A 27,418-nucleotide genomic window follows, 5' to 3' on the forward strand; every position below is an offset into this window, starting at 1 on the left:
AACCGGAGGGGGGAATGAGTGTGACATGGGGGGGACTGACAGACGAAAGAAGAAGAAAGATGACAAGGGTTAAAGGTATAAAAATGATGTCGTTAAACGTTAATGGAATGAATAATGCGATAAAAAGGGGCAAAGTGATGTTGAAATGTAAAAAAAGTGAGATGGAAGTGATTTTTCTGCAGGAGACACATTTGGTAGCACAGGGTCATGAGAAACTGAAGAGATTTGGATATGAAAATGCATACTATAGTTCCTTTGAACAAAACCCGAGGAGAGGAGTAATCACGTTAATCAAAAACACAGTCAAATTTGAATTGATCAAGGAAGTAAGAGACAAGGAGGGAAGGTTTGTTCTGGTGAAGGGGAAAATGGAGGGCCAAATGGTTACGTTAGTAAATGTTTATGCACCCCCAGAGAGTGAGAGGGATTTATATGAGACCATTTTTGACATGATAGTGATGGAACTAGAAGGGATATTGATATGTACGGGAGATTTTAACGTAGTACTGAATCACGACCTAGACACCACGAGTACTAGAAAAGGACGGGCGCCCATCAGTAGATATATGAATATTCAGATGACGGAAATGGGAATTACAGACGTTTGGAGGGGGATGCACGCCATGGACAGGGAATACACACATTACTCACACCCACACGTGACATATGCGAGAATAGACTACTTTTTGATGACGACGGGGGACAGTTACAGGGCACGGGAGAGCAGTATAGGAGTGGCGGACATATCGGATCACAGTGCCATATATCTGACAGTAGATCTAGAAGGGAGACGGAGGAACACGATTTGGAGACTAAATGTAGGAATATTAAATAACAAGGGGGTGGTGAGTCAGATCAAGGAGGAGATAGCCAGATATAAGGAAGAAAATGACAACGGGGCGGTAGACCCGAACATTCTATGGGACACACTGAAGGTAGTGATAAGGGGGAAATTGATGGAAAAAACAGCAATGCTGAAGAAGGCCAGAACGGAGACATATCACAATCTGATAGGGAAGCTGAAGAAGCTAGAGGGGAGACACCAGATATCAAAAGAACAGGAAACGCTCGGAGAAATCAAAGAAGTAAAGGCCAGGATAAATAGGGAATTATTGACGGAAATAGAAAAGAAAGCGAGGTTCATGAAACAAACGTACTATGAAGGGGGACCAAAAGCGACCAGACTGTTGGCTAGGAGAATTAGAACGCAACAGAAGTTGAACACGATACACACAATAAGGGATACAAAGACTAATGAAATATTGAGGGACCCAGCTGAAATAGAGAGGACATTTAGAGAATACTATGAGAAATTATACACACAGCCAAAAGCAGCCGGAGAAGAGGAAATAGAAACATATCTGGAGAAGCTAGAGTTACCATCGATAGGGAAAGAACAGAATGAAGAATTAAATAAAATAATTACGGAACAAGAACTGGAAGATGCAATTAGTAGAGCTAAAAACAACAAGTCTCCGGGGAGCGACGGATTCCCATCGGAATTCTACAAGACATTTAGAACTGAATTAGCACCCATGTTAGGGGCGGCGTTCAGACACACGATGGAAGAGGGGAAAATGCCCCCCTCGTGGAAGGAAGCCATAATCACCACGATACCGAAGGAAGGGAAGGATAGGGAATTATGTAGTAGTTTCAGACCTGTGTCCATACTTAACGTAGATTACAAGATGTATACATCGATAATATCAAAAAGATTTGAGACGTTTATGCCAGACATTATAGATGAAGATCAAACTGGATTTATTAAAGGGAGACAGACACAGGACAACGTGAGAAAGACATTACACATAGTAGAGGAGATACAAAAACAAGGGGGTAGCGCGGTACTGATTAGCCTAGATGCAGAAAAAGCGTTCGACAGTGTGAGCTGGACATTTTTATATAAAACATTGATGAGGTTCGGACTGAACGGGAGGGCGATGAAGATGATCAAGGCGCTATATCAAGAACCGACAGCGAGGGTTAAGGTGAATGGCAGCTTGACGGATAGAATCAGATTAGAGAGGGCTACCAGACAGGGATGTTGTCTCTCACCGACGCTCTTCGCCGTTTTCATAGAACCACTGGCACAACTGATCAGACAGACCGAGGACATCAAGGGAGTAAGGATAAAGGGAACGGAATATAAACTAGGCCTATTTGCAGACGACGTGATAGTATACATGAGGCAACCAGAAAAGAGCTTCCCGGCACTGATGGATCTACTGAAGGAATATGGCCACTACTCAGGATACAAACTAAACGTGACAAAGACACAGACCTTAGCATGGAACTATTCTCCAACGACGGAAATTAGAGAACAGTACGGGATAAGATGGGACATGGACAAGATTAAATACTTAGGGGTGAACATCACGAGAGGGGTGGAGAAACTGTTTGAGGCGAATTATACACAGATAAATCAGAACATCAAGAGAGACCTAGAGAGATGGACAGTAATGCCCTTGGACTTCAATTCAAGAATAGAGGTAATTAAAATGAACATACTATCAAGGTTACTGTACCTATTCCAGTCACTACCGATACAAATACCACAGAATCAATTCAGGGAGTGGGACAGACTGATATCGAGGTTCATATGGGCGGGGAGAAGACCACGGGTCAGATATAAAACACTACAACTACCAAAGGAAGAGGGAGGGATGGCAGTACCCAGCCTACAAGATTATTACTATGCAGCACAACTGAGAGCAGTGACGTGCTGGTGTAACGACAGATATGAAGCAAGATGGAAAGACATTGAAAAAGAAGGGGAGGGATACAAGGTACAAGCTCTGGTGGGAGATAGGGAACTATTTAAAGAAAAAGAGGGACTATTAGATCCAATCACCAAATGCACCTTGACCATATGGAACAGAGTAGTAAAAACACACAAATTGGAGAAGCAGTCAGGGGTCCTGAGATGGGTAGCACATGACAAGAGATTCAAACCAGGGAGGTTAGACCATGGATTCAGAAGGTGGGAGAGGGGGGGGGGGGGCAACAGCGATATGCAAAATGATAGAGAAGGGAGAAATGCAGACACTACAAAAATTAAAGGAGAAATTTGGACTAGAAAACAGGGACCACTTCAGATATCTACAGGTTAGAGACTACTACAACAAAGAAATAAGGGGGGCCAAAGACGAGGAACAGAATGGAATAATAAAGATGATAGTATGGGCATACGAAGGGGGGCAAGGAAGAGTAATATCAGCAATATACCGGGCTATAATGACCAGCAAGGGACACACGACCGATTATATAAGGGAGAAATGGGAGAGAGAACTAGAGATAGGAATAACAGGGAAGGAATGGGGGAACATATGCGAGGTACAACATTCAACAACAGGATCGAGAATATGGAAAGAATTTGGATGGAAAAACATAATCAGATTCTTTATAACCCCAGAGCTGAAGGGAAAATATGCACCAACACAAAGAGCATGCTGGAGGATGTGTGGGAAGGAGGGGGCAAATCACACGCACATATGCTGGGGATGTCAGAAGCTGAAGGGGTATTGGGAGGAGATAGGGGAAGCAATGATCAGAATATTAGGATACGGGCTACCACAAACAGGACTGGTGCTTTACTTAGGAGACCTGACACACGAGGGAATACAAGGGGGGGACAAATATTTAATAAAGATAATGTTGATAGCGGCCAGAAAAGCAATAACGAGACTGTGGTACAAGGAAGACCCACCGACAATAGCAAAATGGGTAGGAATAGTGGAAGAAATACAGGATATGGAAAGGATAACACACATGCTGAGGTTACAGGAAGAGAAATTTGGGGAAAGATGGGGAAAGTGGGAGGATTATAAAAGGAACGAGAACGACATCACAGAGGAAGAACCAAATGCAACACAAGAGAGCGAAGGGTAAAGGAGGAAAGATGTTCAAGGAGGGTCTATGAACCCATGTCACACACCTGTGCTTTAGTTAGTATTTTCTATTTTCTTTTTGGGATATTACAATTGCTGAATGCTTTTATACCTTATTATTTATGTCTGTTTAACGGTGTGATATTAAATATTCAGGGATGATGTGGTGTGTGTATGGGTGAACCAAAAGGCAAAGTGAAAGTTAATAAACAAGAGAAAAAAAAAGAAAGGACGAAGGAGAAGGGAAGAAAGAAGCTCAAGGAGGGTCTCTGGATCCAGATCACACATACAAACCTTAGTCAGCATTTATCGTCTTTGAGTAGGAATTACCTGTTTATGCCTTAAGGGAGATACACAATCAGCCTTTGTATCAAATACCTAGAAAACAACAGTAGGGGAACCAGACAACTAACCATGTGATACCCATGTAAATATTTATGTGCACTGTTTTTTCTTTTTGTTTTATTGTGATGCTAGTCTCTTTATTTTTTATTATTTATTTTTTGTAAGTGCTGTCTGTCTAAAAACTGTTAATAAAAAATGTAAGTTAAAAAAAAAAAAAAAAGACAAAAGATCAGACAACATTTTCTCTTAGCGCCACTTAAGACATTTTCTGGACGATTTTGGGATTCACCAACCGTCCCTTGTCTTGGATTCAGCCCTAAGAGCAGGATTTAGGAGCGCTGAAGAGCAGTCTTAAGTTGACAGACTGGTGTGCTCTGTGTTCTTAAGGGCTTTATTTGGGAGGAATCATAGTGATTCCTTCATGTCAACTCTACAGGCCTCCTTGGAATTAATTAATCATAATTGAAATAAATATGACAATATTTGTATGATAAAACGTTACGTTTTATATTTAAAGTCATACCTCAATGATGCATTTGATGTCAGAAAATAAATAATCATCTGATCACAGGGCAGCTGGATTAACCATATCTGAACCAGCTATTTTGGACAAATGTATAATTACTTAATTACTCAGAAATTCAAACACAATTATGCAATTATTGTGAAATTATTGAAAATAATTATTATTTAATGCCTTCTGTGGCATTTGTATTTCTTATTTGTTAAATATCTGTTTTATTGATTAATTATACATTTGAAAGAATGCAGGTTATAGCCAACATGCAATATATCCCATTGATTGGTACAATGGGACAGACATTTATCGTTTTATATAGCTATAACCTGCATTCTTTCAAATATATCATTAATCAATTAAACAGATTGTTAAGATAATGACTGCAGCTTATCTTTGCGTTGCATTCAGAGGAAAGGAATCGATGAGAGACGATGAACTCTTTAGCCTTTTTGGCTTGGTTTATTTCACATTGGCATAAACATTGTTGTATAGCGTGCACTTGCTACTTCAAGGTGCAGCTATTGAGAGAGGAAGACAGAGAGAGCTGAGCAGGTGGACACACCCCTTTTATAGGCTCAGCATGATGAAACAGATGTGCGTCTCTACCTTTTGCTTGAGCACCCAACAACATTACTGCACTCATAATATATACAATGAACACATAGACAACTGAGGACACTTTACCTTTACTCTTAACACACCCACTTGAACTCAGGTTGCTGTATTTACAGAAATCGACAAGCATAGTAAAATGCATATATCTTCACACATTTTGAACTCCAAAAATGATTCCTGCAAACTTCTTCAGTTTTAATTTAGTTACAGGTTTTGTCATTATATCAGCTGCCATCTCTTCAGTAGGACAATACATCAGAGTTACTTTTCCTTCGTTCACAGTACACCTTATGAAATTATATTTTATGTCTATGTGCTTACACCTCTGCCTGCTTACAGGGTTTCTGGCTAGGGCTATTGTTCCCTGATTGTCCTCATATACCCTTGCAAGTGTATATTCCTGGTCATCAATACCGTTAGGTTATGTCTATAACCAAGTTCTATGAGTTATGGTGACGCTCAGCATCACACTTGCACTGTACTTCACTTGCACATGCACTGAATAAAAAATTCCACCATGTACCTTTACATCCCAACATTCGTCTGGCCACACCCCCATCCGCTTACCTTCATAAGCAGGTGTGTGGTCACCTACTCGCCTCCTTCCCAAACTTTCACCACAAGGCGAGATCAAGGGCCGCAGCGGCGTCTGATGCTGAGCGTCACCATAACTCATAGAACTTGGTTATAGACATAACCTAACGTTCTATTTCGTTATGGATCTCGCTCAGCATCACACTTGCACAAGGGAGGCTGAGCGAGAGCCATAGCCCGACAAATGTACCCCGCTGAGGCCCCCCACAACCATCAGATCGGGGAGGACCGAGCCCCCCGACCCTCCCTAATGGAGGATACCCTCCCTATTGGAGGCTTACTGGAGGGAGACGGATCCGACCGTGCGAAGAGGCACTCAAGCAACTCAACGCACAGGGTGAGCAGACCGTGGCTTGACCCCACGACTACACACACGCACAACCCGCATGCCACCCGGGAACGAACGGAAGGAACAACCTCGTTACTGCCCCCAGAATCACAGGGTCAAGAGCAAACCCAACCCCGTGGCAAGGCTGTAGCAGCGGAGCGCGAAGGAAGACCCAGACCCACTGAAGGGACTGGATCCCCTGGAAAACGGGGGCCCGGAGAGGTCAATGACGCCAGGCATCAAGACCCCACCAGGTGGTCACTTACAGCAACAGGCTGTAACCTGAGCCTGGAGCACTGCGGACGAGACAGGCACCAAAGGAGTCAGCTGAAAACAGCCGCCCCGGAAGGGGCGTATGCTGGCGTTGTTGATCACCATGACAAAGCCTCCATTAAAAAAAAACCACCCAGAGGGGTTGAGGCAGAGAAGGCTGACATGATTGGCAGACGTCATGAACGTGCAGGGGCACACTCAACCGGGTAACCCGGGAGTTGACTCTGCTCCAACACACCAGGGAACCAACCACCCTGTCGTTACCAGATGCGGTGGTTGTTCCTATAACCCCTCAAGAAAAAAGGGTTATCCCAGGTCTACGGTATCAACAAAACTTTACTCCGGACCGGACCCTGCGGCTCGGGACGCACACAGGTTTACTAGAGGAGGTCCAGAAGACCACCCCGACAGCCCTCCCTCCGCCATGCGTGAGAGAGGAGCGAAGAAAAAGAGAACCAGCCCCTTATGATAGTGCCAGGTACAAAAGAGTACCCAACAAGGGTCTCTATAACGCCTAACCTTGTGACACCCCAGGCCGACCCGGCATTTTTACCCCCGAAAAAGCCCAAGTCCCTCAGGGTACCAGAACAGCAGATCTGCATCCCCGGCAGACAAACGGGTTAACTGACCTGGACCAGCGCGACCAGAACCAGTCCCGTGCCCTAACCACGCCGACATGCCTACTCCAGGAGAAGGGGCAGATATGCGTGTTGATCTAAAACATGAAAAGAGGGCGCCACCCAGACGGGCCAGTGCGAACCGCGCTCGGTGGCCCACCCCAAGGGCGTGAGACCCCTCTACATATGTTCAGATCCATTCCGTTATCATCCCCCAGATATGAACGAGAATCCGTCGAGAACCAACAGGTTGGCGGAAGAGGAAAAAACCTCCATCCCAGTTGCTTTATAAAAACGCTGTTTTAACCACAAGCAACCAAGGCGTACTAGCTAGCCGCATGATCCTTAACAGAACACCCCGAGCTAGCACTAAGCGTGCGTCGGGACACAACCACATCAATGAACAGGCTATTTAGACCTTTCAGTGAATCCCCAAGGCGCCCAGGGGAAACGACAAGAGGGGTGTGGCGCTTCCTATACTCCAACTCCTTTTATTAAAAAAGAAGGAAGCACCAACAGACATGAATCCCATTTTACACAGCCGAGGGTAAAAACTGTTTACATTTTTACATCCAGTCACCCCTATCACAGAGGACTTAGACCGAAATTCCCCAGAGAGCCTTCCCACGTGAGTCGTAGAATGAAAAAGCCATGGTAACTACGAGTCATGTGACCAACTGACTCAAGTTACACATAAAATCGAGCGTAGTGGACCCGTAAGTCCTACGCTCTATCCCGACACTTTGACACAACAGATCGTACATAAAGATCTAACTCACGGAAGCCATCGTCATAGCAACGTGCGTAGTGACGTATGCCATGACGGGGGGAAACCCAACACTCAACGCCTGTTTTTAATAGGAGCGGAGTCAGGGCAACCCTTCCCCCCCCCCCCCCCTCCCTACCAAGGCGCCTAACGGCTTGACCCCGACTGGCCTAACAGGAGATGAGAAAACCCCCCTGACCAATCAGAAGTGGGAAGGAGGGGTTTATTCGGCACCCCCTCACAAACCCTTCTCCCTACACACAATAACAACTGTAGCATATGAAACCTCTATAGAATGCTAATGAATAGCTCAAGCTAATACAATGCACGCTACCCACAGATAACTGTGAACAGGGTTTACAACAAAACCAAGTCGCGTGTGTGTGTGAATCATACACCCGCATTCCATGTTGTACATAGAAAAAACACTGATAGAGAGAGCGAACGGCTGGGCCGTGGAACGTGTGTATACGAGCATTACTGCAACTAACACAACAGTGTTGTAGCTCAACATTACTTCTTGTGTAAACAACAGACCATACAACTAGCCTCTACCTGCATGTGGAGTGTCAGGCCGAGGTAGAAACCTTTCTATAACCGAGTGTAGGCTGCAGACCTTGCTTGAGTGTGTATGCATGTGAATGAATGTCGGTGGTGGTCGGAGGGGCCGTAGGCGTTGATTATTCGCCACGCTTCCGTGAGTCTGCCTCAGGGCAGCTCTGGCTGCAATTGTAGCTTACCACCACCGGGATGACTGTGTATGAACGAATAATGGACTCTGTGAAGCGCTCTGAGTCAGAGAAGAGCGCTATATAAATCCAATCCATTATTATTATTATTATTATTAAGCTCATAACACGAACGCAACCCTTCTATCAATGTATACTAGTGAAGATTCACACTTTGCAACCTCATTATATGTTTTGGTGAAGAAACACACAGTTTGTTAACAAAAAATACAGTTTATTTATTACTTTTTATTTTCGAACAAATTCAAATTATATGAGAGGCCGGGGAGGGGATTAACAGAGGGGACCACAGGGGGAAAAAGTCACTGGGCCTAGCGGCGCCTGCCGCCTCGAGCCGCTCGGGATTTGCCACCCCGGGAAGCCCCGGAGGGACGGTAGACAATCGGTGGCTGGTCACGGCGATCCCTACCGTCTCCTCCAGGCGCAGATGGGCCAGCTGCAGCAGCGGCGCCGTCTCTCCTCCTGGCCTTCTTCGATGGGCCAGCAGTGGCGGTGGAGGCAGTAGCAGCCACGGCGGAGGAAGCTCAACGACGTGGTAGCCGTCTGACTCCACTGGCGATGTCGGGAGGGGGAAAATGGGGTTGGAGCACGGATCGCTCCTCTGCCATTTCTCTGCACGTTGAGGTCATCAATTGCAGGGCCGTCCCGAACAGTCCAGCATCGGAGAGGGGTGCCGTCAGAAGAGGACTTCTTTTCCTCTCCGGTACACGGGCCTGCTCCAGCCAAAGGTGGCGCTGGTTCAGAGTCGCCAGGGCGCGCATTTTCCCAGCGGCTATGGCCTGCAGCTGAGTCAGATGCAGGATAGCTCCTGCCGCCTGGGTGAGCTGGTCATGTTGTTCATCACTCAGCTCCATGCCGCCCGTCAATACCCCGGACACGAATCTTGCCAGCTGTGCGATGTTAGACGCAGCGGCTAAAGATTGTGTTCCGGCGATAAATGACTGGTCGGTCCAGTAAGCCAACCGCCTCGCCGATTTTCTTTGAGGAACCGGCTTGCATAACGGCTCCCACACCACCTCCGGACAGAGGAGCGCGGCCATCGGCCTATCAAGCCGTGGCACGCCCTCTCTCATACGTCGACCAAACCCGCCACCCGCGTAACTGGTACGTAGGCGGGGGTGAGGCCCATGATGTGGGATACCACCTGGCCCCGACGAACATAGGCCCCCATTGAGGGGAAAAATGGGTAGACAACGTCCACCCCTCTCACCAGGCGACGTTGCCAGAGATGACCTATTAGATCATCAGGGACAGGAACAGGCAGTGGCTGCGGCAGCGGCACGCCGTTTGCAGCGGCCGCCACCGCCATAAGCTCGGGAAACAAAGCCTGCAGTTCCCCCTGCAGACTTTCCTCCACCGAGCCCGCATCCATCACATGCAGCAGGCTTTGACTGGTCAAGGAGCCACATTCTGATGTGGCTGATAGTAGGGCATCCTGCGGACGAGTCCGAGGGTCTTCCCCGACATCTTCAAACAAGGCGCCCCAAGGAGACATTTCACCCCCCTCCAGTGTTACCTGGACGGCCGGGATACCGACGCATCCTCACTGGGCTCCAGCAATTCACCAAACCCAGGCCGTTCGCGTCTGCAAGCCACCATCTTGCGACGGGAGCGAGCAGACGCAAAAAGTTTGCGTCTCAAATCCTCCGGAACCAAAGGAACCGGCCGCTCAACAGCGGACGATTCCCCGGAAGCAGAGGAACCAGAGCTACGACCAGGCCATCGCAGAGGCGACGGCACTGGTGCACCAGCTTCTTGGAGAGGCAAACTACCCATCGGACGCCTACCGGGCGTGGCTGTCAACCATGAGAGAGGCAACAGCCCCGCACCAGGACGCACGACGGAGGCGGAAATGGAGAACCGCTGGTGGAGAGTGGCTCTGCGACTCTCCGAAGTAGACATTATGACTTAGATTTTTCTATCGAATATTTATGAGAGAAGAAAAAAATAAGCACAATGTAAACAAGTCTCAACTTTCTTCAGCTAACAACCTTGTCAAGTGGGGATCTCCGAAGGCACTTCCTTGTGGTGAAAGTGAAGAAGGAGGCGAGTAGGTGACCACCAGTGATGCCAGTAACGCGTTACTAAGTAACGCGTGATTGTAATCTGATTACTTTTCCCCGAAAATAGTAATCTAACGCGTTAATCTTTAAAAGCCAGTAATCTGATTGCAGTTACTTGTCCAAGTGGCTGTGCATTACTATTTCGTTACTATCTCATCATAAATTCATAATGCAGGCGGAATGCAGTATTTTATTTCGTTTTCGACAGTCAAAAATACATTTTGAGCTGTTTTTCTTTTGGGAGTGACGTGGTGTGGCAGTGAAAGGGTTAAATACAAGAATGTGTCCCGCGGCGTGACTGGTCCCTCTGTCTGTGAGTGACTCTGCTTTTGTCCAATCACATTCCCCATCCACAGTCTGCGAATCAGAGGCAGAGTAGGGCGGGTCTTCACAGCACGTCATGTGACATATGCGCCAATCGTGTGACAGCAGGGCTCCGTCGTCGGAGAATTCCACCCCAAAACGCTTGGCAAAATTAAAAGTTAAACCGCAAGATGACTTTTGCGGTTTCTGTTCAGAATTCCACCCCAAAACGCTCATCTAAACGTAGCCTCAGTCACTACTTCACGGCGGAGGAAACAAAATCTGTCTACCGCTAAAAACAGCACATCCAATTGCATTGAAAGCATCTGGAATCACAACACTAGCCGACGCTTCGACTAGGTACAGGAGGGTTGATGGTGGCAGAGCAAAAGCTCTTATTTGCCAGATTTACAGTTAATTTACATGTTAAAGAGAGACTGATTGTATGTTTATAGAGAGACATTTATAAAAACAATTTAATAGTTACAGTTGATATAATTGAATAGTTCAGCCTGCATTTGTTAGATGTGATACACTGGTTTTGTAAAACCACTGGCTGGCTGCTCTAATGCTGTGAGCATCATAGACTGTTGCTTTACCATACTTGATGGTACAGAAGCTGAAGCACTAGTTTAACAATTTACGTTATGTGCAGAGAAACAAGTTAAAAATAATTTATGCACTTTCAATAAAGCGTTTAAAAAAAACTGTTGGGGGAACGACGACGACTTCGTAACCTAGTTACTTTCAAAGTAACTAAGTTACTCTGATAATCAAGTAATCAGTAAAGTAACTTAGATTACTTTTTAAAGGAGTAATCAGTAATCAGATTACTTTTACAAGTAATCTGTGGCATCACTGGTGACCACACACCTGCTTATGAAGGTAAGCGGATGGGGGTGTGGCCAGATGAATGTTGGGATGTAAAGGTACATGGTGGAATTTTTTATTCAGTGCACGTGCACGAAGTGAAGTACAGTGCAAGTGTGATGCTGAGCGAGATCCATAACGAAATAGAACTTCAAGTAGCTGTTCTAGGTATATGCACTCCTGTATAGTTGAGGCTAGAGCCATGTATTCCGCTTCACAAGTGGAGAGAGCTACTGTAGGCTGCTTTCTATGAAACTAAAGAGCTATTCTCACTCAGGCTTACACAGTACTCTGTAGTACTACGCCTGTCTCGTGTATCAGCTGCCCAGTCAGCATCACTGTAGGCTACTTTGCCCAGCTCCTCACTGACGTTTCTTCTGAAACACAACTCCTTCTCTGCAGTGCCTCTGAGATATCTGAACACGTGTTTCACTGTGACCCACTGTTCCTCTGTAGGCTCAGCAAAATATTGCGATAATTTGCTCACAGTAAAACTCAAATCTGGCCTTGTACATGTGGTTACATATATAAGGCACTACCGCCTCTCTATACATCCTGACATCCATTTTTACAGCATTCTCAGTGTAGTCTAGTTTCTGATCGCAGGGGGTTTCCCTTGGCTTGCAGTTTTGCATATTAAACCGTTCCAGTATCTTGTTGACATATTTTTCCCGCGACATCTTTACACACCCATCAGACTGACTGAAGTCGATACCCAGGAAGTGTTTTAGTCTGCCCAAATCTTTCAACTTAAATTTAGCTGACAGCATCCCTTTAACTTCCTCCAGTATTTGTTCATTACTTGCTGCGATTATAAGATCATCTATGCATATAATCATTATGACCTTCCCGCTCCTTGTCTCTTTTGCATAGACACAGTTGTCTGCTGGGTTTTGTGTAAAGCCATCTTTGGTTAGACAATCGTGTAAGATTCTATTCCAATTTCTATTGGATTGTTTTAGACCATAGTGAGATTTTTCCAATTTACACACCAAACCTTCTCCCTTTTTCTCATAACCCTCTGGTTGATCCATGTAGATTTCATAATCTATTGGGGCATGTAAGTAAGCTGTCTTTACATCCATCTGATGTAATAAAATGGTTTTCCTCATCCATCGCTTTGATCCACTCTTTTGAATCTGCTGACACCATGGCTTTCTTAATTGTTTGTGGGACACCACACACTGCTCTGTAGCAGTAATCTATGGTTGTACTAGAGAAAGGAGGAAACCAAGTCACTTAAAAGACTTCTTAACTGAAGTCAATGATATTGACGGGATTCATACAACTTGTATGAATCCCGTCAATATCATTGACTTCAGTTAAGAAGTCTTTTAAGTGACTTGGTTTCCTCCTTTCTCTAGTTGGATATCTCCCATCCTCAGATTCACCATTTGTGTCAGACATAGTTACTGGACTATTTTGTACACTTTGTTCTTGAGCGCTCTCGTTACTCTCATAAACCTCCTGTGTGATCATGCTAGCTTTAGGCTGTATCACATTGTCATAGTCATCATCACTCTGATTTGACTCATTTGTCTGTCTCTCCACAGTTACCGATAAGCAAATACGATATATAACGATAGGTTATGTATATAACCTAGTTATATTAGTATTGGCTGAGCGTCCCGCTCTGAGCCTTATGAGATACCCCTTATCTCCTATGATACCTATTGTATCCCAACGAACAACTAAATGCACCCACACCTGAAGGGGCCCCCGCCCCTATGGAGGCGTAGCCTATATAACCACGACTCTGGTCACCAAACACTCTTCCTCGCCAAATCTCGTTCCAGGAAAAGATCCCTCAAGAGGGAACTCAGGGCAGCGCAGAGCGGGACGCTCAGCCAATACTAATATAATACGTTATATATCGTATTTGCTTATCGCGTCCCGCTCTGAGCCTTATGAGATATGGGTTAGAGCGGACGCGAGACCCGACAGATGTACCCCCTGAGGACCCGTAAGCCCACATCAAGGGGTGCGGGGAGCCCTGTCACCCCATCCTTCCTAATGAAGGGGGGGCGCAGTCAACTCCACCTGAATGCGAACAAGAGGGAACTAGAACCCCTTGAACACACCGCACAGGCGGAACCACGTGTGACTCAACACACTGTGGCCCATACCCATACACTCCTGCTACCCTTCCAAAGGACGGGAAGCAGGAAGGCCACAGACCCCAGAACCGCCTGGGAGACAGAACCCCCGGTCATGTCCATGAGGTAAAACCTTACAAAGGGGCCCGGGGAGGACCATGAAGCTGCAGCACAGATGTCCTCCACCGAGGCCCCACCCAGGAGAGCGGCAGAGGCAGCCACCCCACGATTGGAGTGCGCCCTGACGCCCCCAGGGGGATCCTGCCCAGCCAACGTGTAGCAGAGGGCAATGCCCTCGCACAACCAATGGGACAGGCGCTGTTCGATAGTGCCTTACCGGCATGAGAACCACCGTGACAGACAAAAAGCTGAACGGTGACCCCGAGGTCCTGAGTACGGCTGAGGCAATTCCCAAAGCACGGACCGGACATGACATGTGAAGGCCTGCATCTAACTCACCACCGTGAGGAGGCGGATGAAACGCCTGAACCACAATATCCCTGGAGTGGAAGAACTCCGGATATTTACAGGCACGAAGGCAGGATTAGGCCGCAGAGTGGCACCGCAATCGGAACGAAAGACAGGCACTCTGGGCGTACCGAGAGAGCACAAAGCACACCCACGCGTCAGCGGAGGTGACGGCCAGCAAGAACGCGGACAGCTGTTCCAACGGCGCCTGCCCGAGCGGCTCAAACGGGGCCAAGGACAACCGACGAGGACCAGTTGAAGATCCCAAGTCGGAGCCCAGGAGCGTTGCACCGGCTTAACGCGTCGAGCGCCAAGCAGGAACGCTTCACAAGAGGGTGGCTGAACAAGACATCCCCTCAAACCCCTCATGATAGGAGGATATAGCTGCTGCATATACCCTCACCGTCGAAGCCGACAGTCTATCAAGGAGAGACTGGAGGTAACTAAGGACAGCATCCAGGGGGCAGGAGACTGAGTCCCGGCCCCCCGCCTTACACCACACTTGGAACATACGTCATCTGCCCGCGTAAGCGCGACAGTGGAGGGAGCATGCGCATTCCGGATGGTAACACCATCAGGATCAAGAACCTGCGCCCCTCAACGTACCCGTCCCAACAACTGACCTAACAGATGTATGGGGAAGAATCCCTGGCGGCACGGCATCGGTCCCAGACCTGCCTGGCTATGTCCAGACGTAATCCTCACCCGTGAGGATGAGGACCGCCCCGCGACAGTACACCTGCACCCACATTCTCCCTGCCGGGGATGTGGGGAGCCCTCAGGCCGCGCAGATGGAGGACGCCCATAGCCAGCCGCCCGCCGCCTGGTGCAGACAGGGGGAGCGTACTCCTCCCTGTCTGTCGATACACGACACTGACGTCGTATTGTCCGTCCTGATCAACACCATTTGTGGACCAGAAGGACCGCTTTCAACACCAACACATTGAACGTAGCGCAGACCGGGCAGCATGGTTTGCCAGCTGCCCCCTACTGCGTTGGCCAGACGCGTCACCAGCGAGGGAGGCGTCGGTGAAAACGCGACATGAGACAGCGCCGTAACCGTCCTAGGACGGAACCTCCCGAGCGTGTTGACAACACGCTCTGAGAGGGATGCCCATAGCCCTCCAACCGTTGACTGGGAAGAGGAGTACTCTACATCCAGTCTACAGCAACCCCAGGCTGGTAGAGACCTGCCTGGTACGAGACCTGACGATCCACCTTTGCCCGCGAAGGACCAGAACGTCATCAGGGCAGAACACTCCGTAACCCCTGACGATGCAGAGGCCCCAGTGCGGCCTCCACGCACTTGGTGAAGATGCGGGGAGCCAGAGAAAACCGAACGGCAGCCTTTGGTACTCATACGCTAACCCTGCAAAGGAAGCGTAGGTAAGCCCTAGGATGGAAGATCGGAGATGCACATACGCATCCTACAGGTCTATGGAGGAGAACCAGACCCCCACCTGACAGTGTTCAACAGGTAGGAGACGATCCAAAAAATGCTGAACCTTCCCATGGGACAGGTCCAGCCTGGGTCTTACACCCCTCCCTCCCTCCCTCAGGCAGAGAACACCGGGAGGAGAACTCCACGACGATGGCTTGCTTCATCCACAGAGATTGGATCTCGTTGACCAGAGCTGTCACTGCTGGAGACCCTGACAATAGGGTCTGTACCAAACCTGAAAACGGGTGGGGTTGTGTAAACACAAGTCCCCGCCTCAGCGTTCTCTCCATCCACCTCGACATATGGTACTGCCGTAGTCATATGTGATGACACTCCCAACGCACCCGCCGTCATGTGGCGCAGGTCCACCAGGAACTGTAGATAGTTGGCCCGGTCCCCCCGCTGTGCGTAGCCAACCTTGGAACCGTGCGAGCAGCGCGTTCCGTGTCGGGACATCTGACCCTGACACCACCCACGAGGCAATCGCACCCAAGGGGGGACCCCGACAGAAAGGGCCGGTTTGATACGGGGGGCTTCCGATGAAAAAAGCCCCCCCACTGAACACCCCTCCAGAACATGCTGAGGAGTTGTTCTTCAGCCGGACATGCAAGGTGTAAGGACCCCATGGGTTCCTACACACCGTAGCCCTGCAGTGATATTACTACCACCCCAAATCACGCATGCCTGCGACCACTGCCAATATTTCAGGAGTGGGAGGCACCAACATGATACCTGGCCTGGCGAAGGCGAGGCCGGGGAAGCCCGCACTGTGTGCCTCAAAAGGTTTCGAGCCCCCCTGCTGACAACACTTATAGTTGACAGACGTAACATCAGGCTCAACCAACACAGCTTATGCTGTGGGAGCCGCTTGACAGCACAACATTCTCACGGACAGACCCAGGCTCAGCCACCAACTGGGTGTCAGCCCCTGTCCCCATGAGAAGCGAAAGGGGGGCCGCCCGCGCTTCAACGAAGGCACGCGGCCCGCAGCCAAAGGAAACAATCAGAGCCCACTTTTTCCGCTGGTGTTGGGGAAGGGAGTGATCGCGGGCTGCTCGCGGCAGGACGGTGACGGCTTGTTTGTTCAAGCCGAACCCATCCTACATGGCCGATCCCTCGGCCGCCAAGGCTGACGGCCTTGTGGACACCTGTCGAATCAACGCCCAGGATACCTCCGGCGGGGGAAAACATGGCCGCCTGTCGAGGGCCTCGTCATCACCGCTGACGAGGCCGTGCTCTCTCTTCTTCTGGCTGCGCGGTGTGAGGCGGTGTAGGGCCTAGGACAATACCGCCCGCGCTCCAGCAGAAGACCAAAATCCCCTGCGGAGAGGGGAACCCTGAGCGGTTATAGCTTGCGGCTGGGTCAAAGCTAATAACGTCAACAACCTCGCGCGATGTGTCGACGTCGGCTGGCCCTCAAGGTCCCGCCACCAGACACCATTTTTTTTTATAGAAAAAAACAGCAATTCGAACACAGTTCTAATCGCTGCCAATTCCATACCGTGGCGGTACAGGCTTTAACAGCCCACCAGCCACTCGCCAGGCCTACCCACCCATGGCGTCGGCCGGGCGGGGCACTGTTTCAATATGTCAACAACAAAGGACTGATGTTAACACGGAGCACCAGTGGTGGTTGCAAACAGCAACCTCCACTGTGGTGTGCACCATGAAAGGGTTAAATGAATAAAAGAACTAAACCACAAAATACTGTAGAATGAGCAAACCCATAATACAACGTTAACGGGAGGCGGACCAGAGCGAAATATTCACAACAGCACACCAGCCCTAGCTTAGCCCATTTACCAAAAAAGGTAAACAAAGCCCCCCCCGCACTACTCCCCCAGTATACCGATTGACCGTCACCAGTATGAATGGTTGAGAGGAGAGAAAGCTGTAGCAAAGACAGACCTTCTCATAGCAGAGTGACAGAACGAAACAATAGCCCACTACACAGGGCCGCCTCAGGGGGTGGGGGGCCTCGCGTTTAAATCTCGCACAGGGCCTCACATTTCTCCCAGGCGGCCCTGCCCCTATACTACTACAGCCTAGCGTGAGGCGATGTGGGACCCAGATCAATAACCGCCTGCGCACAGACACGCAACATGTTTACCATGTCGGCTGGACCCATAGCCCCACTACCCGACGCCAATGTGGATAGGAACTAGCCAGCTGAGCCATATCCCGCCGTTAAGTCCCATCCTGCAGTAATATAGCTCTACTGCTACACCGCCGAGCTCACGCATCGGCCCCAGATGGGGACACCGTTCCATAGACCCCGCCGGAACACAAGGTAACATACCTGGCTAGGGTACCTAGCCACGGCCTACCCTGTTGTCAACCCATTTACCCGAAAAAAAAGGTAAATAGGACTCAGCAAAAAAAAACACAACAGCTACCGACTGACCTTCATTGATGAACCGGGCAAGAGGAGGGAGAAGTGACAACATCTCACGGCGGAGACATTAGAACAGCGTAGCAGTTAGTATGTAGCAGTAGTGGTAGCATGTGGCATTAGCGATAGCATGTAGCATAGCATTAGATGTTTAGCAGCACGCCCAAGACAGTTTGGAAACCGTTCACTGCAGTGAACGTTCACCAAACCATCCTGCCCCCGGCGCCAACACACAACATGGTTGTGTAACAAAACAAACCAGCATTACTAACACTAATACCCATGCCTGAAGACACAGGGCCTACCTGGGTACAAGCTGGCCCGACAGCCAATCTTGTACAGCTGAACCTTGGTCTGCTGTCATCAGACGAGGAACATCAACATAGGCCCGTCGTGTCGCTGAAAACATGCTTCGAAGATGCCAGGGGCCAGCAACCTCCGGTAAGCTTTCAACATTATGAATCTTCTCTGATCTTTTCATCCTGCTAGTTACGTATGGTGCACGCAGCCGATACGATGGAACGAAAATAGAGGAAGAGTGTTTGGTGACCAGAGTCATGGTTATATAGGCTACGCCTCCATAGGGGCGGGGGCCCCTTCAGGTGTGGGTGCATTTAGTTGTTCGTTGGGATACAATAGGTATCATAGGAGATAAGGGGTATCTCATAAGGCTCAGAGCGGGACGCGATAAGCAAATACGATATATAACTTGTTTATGAACTTGACCAGCCTGTGCTTTTGCACTTTATCAGTATCTGGGTGATAGATTAAATATGTGGGTTTTTAATTTAAAATGTGTGGGTTATCATAACCCACAAAATATCCCTTGTCACATCTGGCATCAAGTTTTCCCTTGTTCTGTTTGTACGTACGTATAGCATACAGATCCAAATTTCTGCATTTTGGATAAGTTAGGTTCTTTACCTGTTAGTGCTTGGTACAGGTTTTGTTCTGTACGCCTATTAAAACACCTGTTGTGTACCACACCTGCCATTTGAACCGCGTAGTTCCATAGTCACTTTGGTAGCTGACTCTCAACTAACATACATCTACCCATCTCAAAAAGGGTACGCCACCCCCTCTCGGCTGTGCCGTTCTGGTGGGGTGAATATGGGGTTGATTTTTCATTAACAGTGTCTTAAACCTGTGAACTCGGTTCCGTTGTCGGACCTTATACACTTTACTTTCCCGTAGGGCTGCACGATTAATCGATTTTTTATCGAAATCGCGATTTGGAATGATGCAATAATCAAATCGCAAAACAAAAAAATTAATCGCATTTTCTTTTTTTCTTTTTTTTTAACCAGGAAGTCCCATTGAGATACAAGATCGGTTTGGGAGAGGGAGGTAAGGGGTTTAAGATTGTGTGTTGTGAAGTTTAGACTTCAGAGAGGGAGAGTAAAGTACAGAAAAAAAGGTACCGTTGGGTACCGGTATCGATTCCCAGGTAAAAATAAACATTTTCAGGCTCGGTGTCCCGAAAAGACCCACCGCGTAGGCCAGATGCAAGCCGCATTTTACAATAAACCTCTGTGGGGCTGCTTATGTATTTTTTTATTATAATCGCAAATGTAATCGCAATCGCTATATCTGTCAGAAAAATCACAATTACATTATTTCCCAAAATCGTGCAGCCCTACTTTCCCGTATGGTGCTATATCTGCTAGGAACATTTCCGTAGCTTGCACTGTGTCACTCTTAGCTTTTAGAAAGTATCTGAACATTGCGCTGGAATAGTCATCTGTGAATGACTGCACGTATTTGTAGCCGTCTATGGATTCTGTAGGTAGCGGACCGGCTAGGTCTGTGTGCACTAACTGTAAGGGAGCTTTTGCTCTTTGATCAGGGTTTCTATTCCTTGTCTGTGTGAATTTTCCCTGAACACACATTCTTGAACAGGTCTTTCTGTCTTGCCCTTTATATCCATACCTTTAATGAAATTTGTTTACTTAATGACATCATCATAGTTACAATGGCCTAATATCTCATGCCACTCCTGTATGTCGTGACACATTTTACATTGTCACTGTTCTCACCATCAGTATGTAAATAATACAGTCTGTCATACACATGAATGTCAAACCTGGTACCATCTCGGTGTATTAAGCATCTTTTTCCTGCTGGAATACGACCGTTGCCCCATTGGTGGTCGCTGCCTTCACAGAGAATATGTCCTGTGGGTCCTGTGGCTCTCCGCCGCCGTCCTTCACTGTCGATCAGGCATACTTCTGCGTCTCCTCTGCGTTGAGCGACGCCGTTGCATAGGGTGCCGTCTGCCAACTCTACACAGTGGGTCACTGGCTTGAACATGTCATCGAAGTTCTTGAACATGGCTATGTTCGTGATGATATGCAATGTAGCTCCTGTGTCTACCATCAGGCCCTTCCTCTGGAGACCCCGTGCTGGCTGCCGTTGGATCCCGGTCTTGCCGTCTCTGATCCTGAAGGCGCAGTCTGGGTCATCGCCGCCTTCTTCTTCCGAGATTTTTCTCGCACGTCTTGTCCTTCTTTTCGCCTGCACGTGGCGTCTTTGTGTGTCACTTTTGCAATGACTGCACCATGTCTTCCGCCGACATGCTCTAGCTCGTGGCCTTTTGTGCCGCACTTAAAACATATCACTTCTGCATCTTCATATTTCTTTACATACGACCTTGACTTGTCGGGACCCCGTCCGGGTCTGGTTAGAGTCTTCATCACGTTATCACTTGACTCCGTCGTATTTTATTTCTCGGTGTCTTCAAAACTTTTTTTTTTTTTAAACTTTGGCCAGACAGCTGGTTCTTTTAGCGTTTATCGCTTTTTCTGGTCAAGCATGACAGACAGAAACAGGTTGAATAGGGTATAGATCGGGGGAAGACACTCTGAGAAAATACGGCGAGTCCGGGAGTCGAACTCGTGTACCCCAGATCCGTGACGCGCACGGTTGTCCCCGACACCGCAATAGCGCCGAGATACGCGGTGAGCTACTGGAGCTCCCCCTGTCTTCAAAACTTCTTAATTTAGTTTTGAACTGCAAACGTTATATTTGCTTCAATGTGGGCCACGTGTATTGCGAATGGCCGAAACACATCTGGTAGTCCTTTTAATATCATCGATATCAACAGTCCTGTAACGATCCCAGGCCCAGCCCTTTGTGGGCCTGTGATGAGAAGAGAAACATTGGTTTCCTACCTCCCTTCTATGGTCTCATACCACCCTCTAGTGGTCACCAGCAGATGGTGCAAACTTTCATTCTACCTGTGTTAACACATATGTTTAGTATAATTAATGGGATAATTAATGTGATTTCATTGTGTGTGTTGTTGTTGAATTTCCCTCCCCTGGTGTGATGTTGTTCCCCTGTCTAGTTGTGTTTTGTAATATGCTTTTGTGTCTAGTTGTTGATTCTGTGTTTTGGACTGGTTCGCCAGCTGGTTCCAATTAGAATTAGTCTGTGTATATAAGTGTGGTTCTGTCTTCTCCTCATTGTGGCGTCATACCTCCGGTTACCCCTTGTTCCTGTCCATGTCGTCTTGCACTGTTGTCATTCGCCCTAAGTAAGTGTTGTTAGTGTTTCGTTTTGTTGTCTTTTATTTTCCGTATTCACAGTTCAGTTCGTTGTTATTAGTGCCAGCACGTGTCGTCGTCCTAGTAAAGTCTGTATTTACACGTTATCCTGCCGTCTCTGCCTCCTCCATTCCTGTCCGCAAACTGGGTTCTCCTCTCCTTCCTTCACCTTCCCCGATTCGTAACACAGTCCGTCACTTAACATTTCACCTGCGTTACGTAGCGCTGTGATGGCGGTTTCTGCTCTTATGATATAATCTGTAACAATTTCACTACCTGTCTTCTGGAGCGACGTTAGCATGGTGTATAAGTTAATTATCCGGGGTTTTCCCCTCCCGGCATAATACTGCCTTAATATTTTCAAAGCTTCTCACGCGTCATCTGGCGCATCTCTCATAATTAATGAAAGGCTCTTGTCGTCTAGCAGTTGAATTAGCTCTGCGTAGGCATCAGCATTTTTCTTTGCGTCTGTCGCTACCTCTGCTTCATTATTCGGTTGTCCCAAAATCGTTTTCTTCAACCCTAATAAGTGAAGGTGCCTCAACACTTTGGTTTCCCATAGTTCTTACTTAGTCTCATCTCCGTCGAACATCAGTCGAGGCAACCGGCTTGTTCCTTGATGGTCCATGTCTTGCTATCCTGTTAGCATGCATTACAGTTAAGGAGGGTAAATGCGAGACATCAACTGTTGTGACTTTCTAACGTTGGTTAAATATCACTAATTCTCTCCGAATGACTCCTGGGCCCATAACCTGTTAAGATAATGACTGCAGCTTATCTTTGCGTTGCATTCGGAGGAAAGGAATCGATGAGAGACGATGAACTCTTTAGCCTTTTTGGCTTGGTTTATTTCACATTGGCATAAACATTGTTGTAGCGTGCACTTGCTACTTCAAGGTGCAGCTATTGAGGCCATGTCCAGACTAAACCGATTTCGGTCGTATCAGGCAAAGTATTTGATCGTATGTACCTTTCATCCACACGGAACTGCGTTCTGGCAGCCTGAAGATGCTACTTTCTGAGACCGGCTCTCAGGCCTTGTCCAGACTAAAATTATTTTGATCTTTTTTGTTTTCGTTTTAAAAAAGGTTTCCGTAAAAACTAAAACGTCTCAAGATAATAAGTGCATGCCACAAATGTACAAAATAAATGTCTTTCCTGTTTTAGACGTCGCTCTTTTTGGGGGATGCCTGCACAGCAGAGACAGGAAAATGGCGGGGGTAGTGTGAGCCTCCCACATGTTACACCTCGCCAATGAGAGTCCGCGCTGGCAGGTGAAAAGATGTGACAGGCTGCCTCCACGTGTATTGGAGGGGACACATGATGCAAGGCTTCTATACTCCCTACAACCGACCAGTGGGGGGCATATGCGAGCAACGTTCAAGACAAGGGAGGGAGAATTGGCACGAGAGGTAAATTAGGATGGGGAGAAAAATCACAGAAAAAGAGGAGGAGGCGAGCGAGAGCCCATGGTATTGTATTTATTATTTGTATGTCTTTTAGTCTACTTTCATTCTGATTTAATTACTGGACTGTCATTATTGTTATTATTATTATTATTATGTTGTTATAAATTGTTATTGTCCTGTGATTTATTGTTGATTATTACTGTTACTGTATTGTTTGTCTTGTTTCATGTAAAAAAAGAGAAAATAAAAAACATTTGTTCAAAAAGAAAAAAAAGAGGAGGAGAAAAAGTTGATAAAAAGAAAAGAAAACCCAGACCGGAAGTGTTGTCGTTGTTCTCAATAACTTGTATGTCCGGTTCTGTGCTTTTGAGCCGACGCTAGTAAATTAATTGATTGATGTTTAACTTGTCCCTGTGTGTCCAGTCTTTTCGACTAGCAAACGTTGTCTGTATTTAACGTTACCTCAGGATACCACTGTAATTGTAGCAAACGTTGTCTGTATTTAACGTTACCTCAGGATACCACTGTCTATTGTATTTAGTTGGTTAGCTATTTGGCTAATGTTGATAGCATAGCATCAACGCTAGTTCGCTGGCTACAGCTCAACACGAGCCATGGGAATACTATTTACTAAATGATGGATGTTACAAAGGGTCAGATTAAACCGAATATATGTATTTATTGATTGATATATATTGCATAATATTTGTATATCGTTTGATATCCCTTGTATATTCTTTGTACATATACACGGAATATCCCTTTAGCCTACTATAGCCCATAATAGTTCATTCTCTTATTGGACAAAGGACCAGGCGCCAGGGGACCAGCCCCTGGCGTCAAGTTCAAAGGTACCGACGAGACATGTCCGTACTAGCCCCGGCTCCGCTCAGGGATACGGCTACCGAAATGAGAGTGGCACTATTTGTTCACCGTGCATATAAATATGGCGCAAGTAAATGTAGAAGTCCCTTACCCTTCTTCCCAACTTAGTAACAGAACGTGAAGCCTCACCCACTATGCAACGTGCGGCAGAGTAGGGCTCGTATTGCCCCAAATAGAGTCGTGTTTATCCTACTACGTTTGTTCAACGTATCGTTCGCTATTTGCTAGTAAAAGCCTTCATTACGAGTCAAAGACCACGTGAAGTGAGTAATTGTGCGTCTACATAGAGCACTTATAGCTGCGTGCAAATAGGATAGTATTAACGTCAAGTTCAACTGTGAACCACCGTCCACGGAGGATTTACACCGGCGACAGCAGAGCCCTTTCCGGCAGGATTATTATTATTCTTCATTGCTTTGACTGTGGCTGCTGGAGCAGAGAACCGTCTACCCCGCTGCTGTGTGGGATCTACCGTGAGGACATCATTCGAGCCCGTCTCAAGGAGAGGCTCCACGGCTTCATCTGTGCGGCGCGCACACTGGGACCAGCTGCCTTTTCATCCGCTGCTGCAGGGAGTAATATACCGTCTCCAGGTGCCTTGCTGAAGCTCCGTGGACCCATTGACTTTGCATAGAGCATTGCCTCCCCCTGCTGGCTTACAACCGGTAGTACCCCCCTTCCAGTATCTCCAGCTATCTCCCCAGAGTACCAGAGATATAATTCCTAACATTCATTATTGATTTGCCTATGCATAATTCCTTTGCCTTATAAGCGCAATTCAAGTAAAGTATATTATGTAATAATACCTTTGATGTAATAAATATTCTAAACAAGTATTTGTGTGGAAACCGTATCATTGTGGAGGAGTTCTCATCTGATATACTTGTGTACGGTATGGCCAGTAATGTACATAAGACGGTAGTGGTTTAATGATACCATACTTGATTAATACAGTCAGGGAATTGTACCCCTCAGTTACAATTGGTCCTTCGAGCCCCGGATAATAATTAGCGTAATATTAATATAATATTAATATTGACATGGCCGATGACGAACACTCCACAAACGGTTCTCCTAAGCTAGATCGCCCGCAGCGCAGACGGCAGCCACCTCCCTATCTAGAGGCATACGCTGTCAGTCCAATACCTAGCTTTAAAGGGAAATTAAATACAGATAAAATAACTAAAGCGGATAGTAAAATTATGTCCGACCCTATCAACCAGGCTACCCCGCCAACAGAGGCCCTAGTGGGTTCTAATGTAACTGACCAAGCTCACGGTGGGGACCAGGAGGGAACTGACACGACTTTATCCCCAGACAACGTCGACGAGGTAGTCCCCGGAGAGCTCCAGGATAAAGAAAGCCCTCCCGGGATGGAACCCGACCCACCACAAGAAGAGACGCGCACCCAGGAGATGGATCTCCTCGGTACGCAACAGGAGAACGGATCTCCAACAAGTACTGCCGGGAGCCGATCGCCCCGAACGGCGTCTTCCCCCAGCGAGGCGGACAAGATGCTGGCGCAAGCACTCATCGCCACCCTGGCAGCCTCCACCGAACGCGATCGACTTCAAGCACAACAGACGCGCGAGCGCGAACATTTTGCAGGCGAGCGAGAGCGCTTCCAGGCGCAACAAAGGAGTGAAGACGACCGCATAAGACTGGAGACCAGACGCCTCCAGACAGAAGAGAACATTGAGAGAAGCCGCGCCGATGCACAGCACGCCGCCGCCAATGCACAGCGCGACATCGCAAATGCACAGCTCCACGCCGCCCATGCCAGCGCCAATGCCCAGCGCGACGCCGCCAACGCACAGCGCGACGCCGCCCAGGCCAGCGCCAATGCGCAGCGCGACGCCGCCAATGCCCAGCGCGAAGCGCGACGCAGCCCATGCCCAGCGCGAGGCAGAGCGCGACCGGCTGCAGGCGGAGCTGATGGACAAACTGGTTGCCATGGCGACACCCCCTCACTCCGCACGGAGCTCTCAGAGATCGTCAAGACATGGGTCTAGGACACATTCCCCTACCCGACGAAGCGACCCGGGACCCCGCCAACAGGAGGATCCTGTCCACGTCTCCGAACCCCCTCCCCGGCCGGTCCATACGAGACCCAGCAACCGGGAAGAACCGGACCACGCCAAGAGACTGAACAGAAGACTCCAGGTCCTAGCAGAGGGAGAGGAGGAGGAAGAGGAGGAATGTCAAGCAGACCAGCAGCAACGTACTCTGGCCCAGGAGGCCCAGTACAGCCCCGACCAGCAGCAACGTACTCTGGACCAGGAGGTCCAGTACAGCCCAGAAGTTAGCCCCGAGGCCCTGCGCTACAAACCCCCGACTCCACTCACGGGTGAGTTTGACGCACCGCCAGCTTCGAGGGACAGCACCTGGGTACCAGACCTTCGGTACCCACCAAGTACCAGCCCAAGACGACACGCAAGAGGAGACTCGCCTAGGAGGCCTCTCCCCCAACGCTCACCGATGTGCCAGTCATCCATGGCATCGTACCTTGGCACACCGACGTTTCCAGACTTCACCCATGAGAACCGAGCACAGTACACGGAGCTACGGATGTGCTTAGAGACAATGATGGTTGATGTAGCTGATGAACGCCACAAGTATGCTACCCTATTGAAGCACCTCAAGGTGCCCCGAGCGCACAATATAGCGCTGGCCTATGCCAACTCTACTACCCCATACACAGTGGCTCTAGCAGCACTCGACCAACGTTATGGACGCGTATGGGACTATGTGATACAGGAGATAAGAGACATTGACCGTCTCCCCCCAGCCAGAGACAACCGAGCATTAGATGACCTGTCTATCAAGGTACAGTCCCTGGTAGGGATGCTGGGGTCCCAAAAGGAAAAGGGTATCTACGAACTGTACGCTAACTCTAACGTAGAGAGGATATTAGAGAAGCTCCCTCCCGCCCGACAAGAGCGCTTCAGGCGGCAGAGAGACTACCGCGACCCCAACGGTCCATCCCTCCTAGACCTATCTGAGTTCCTCGCCAGGGAGGTCAGTAGCCTACGACTCGACACGTTCGTATGGAGTGGACCAAGCCCAAGACTCGGACCTCGGGGACAAACGGATAACCGCCGGTTGGTGACCGTTATGCACCAAGCCGAATCAGTACCGCAGCACAAGAACCACAACACCCCCTCGACGAAAGAGGACCAGTGGAAGATTGAGTGCCAGTACTGTGAGGGAGAACATCGGCTGTACCAATGCGACACCTTCGGGAAGCTGACC

Source organism: Notolepis coatsorum (genome assembly GCF_963971535.1).
Source record: "Notolepis coatsorum genome assembly, chromosome: 1".
In the NCBI taxonomy this organism is placed as follows: Eukaryota; Metazoa; Chordata; class Actinopteri; order Aulopiformes; family Paralepididae; genus Notolepis; species Notolepis coatsorum.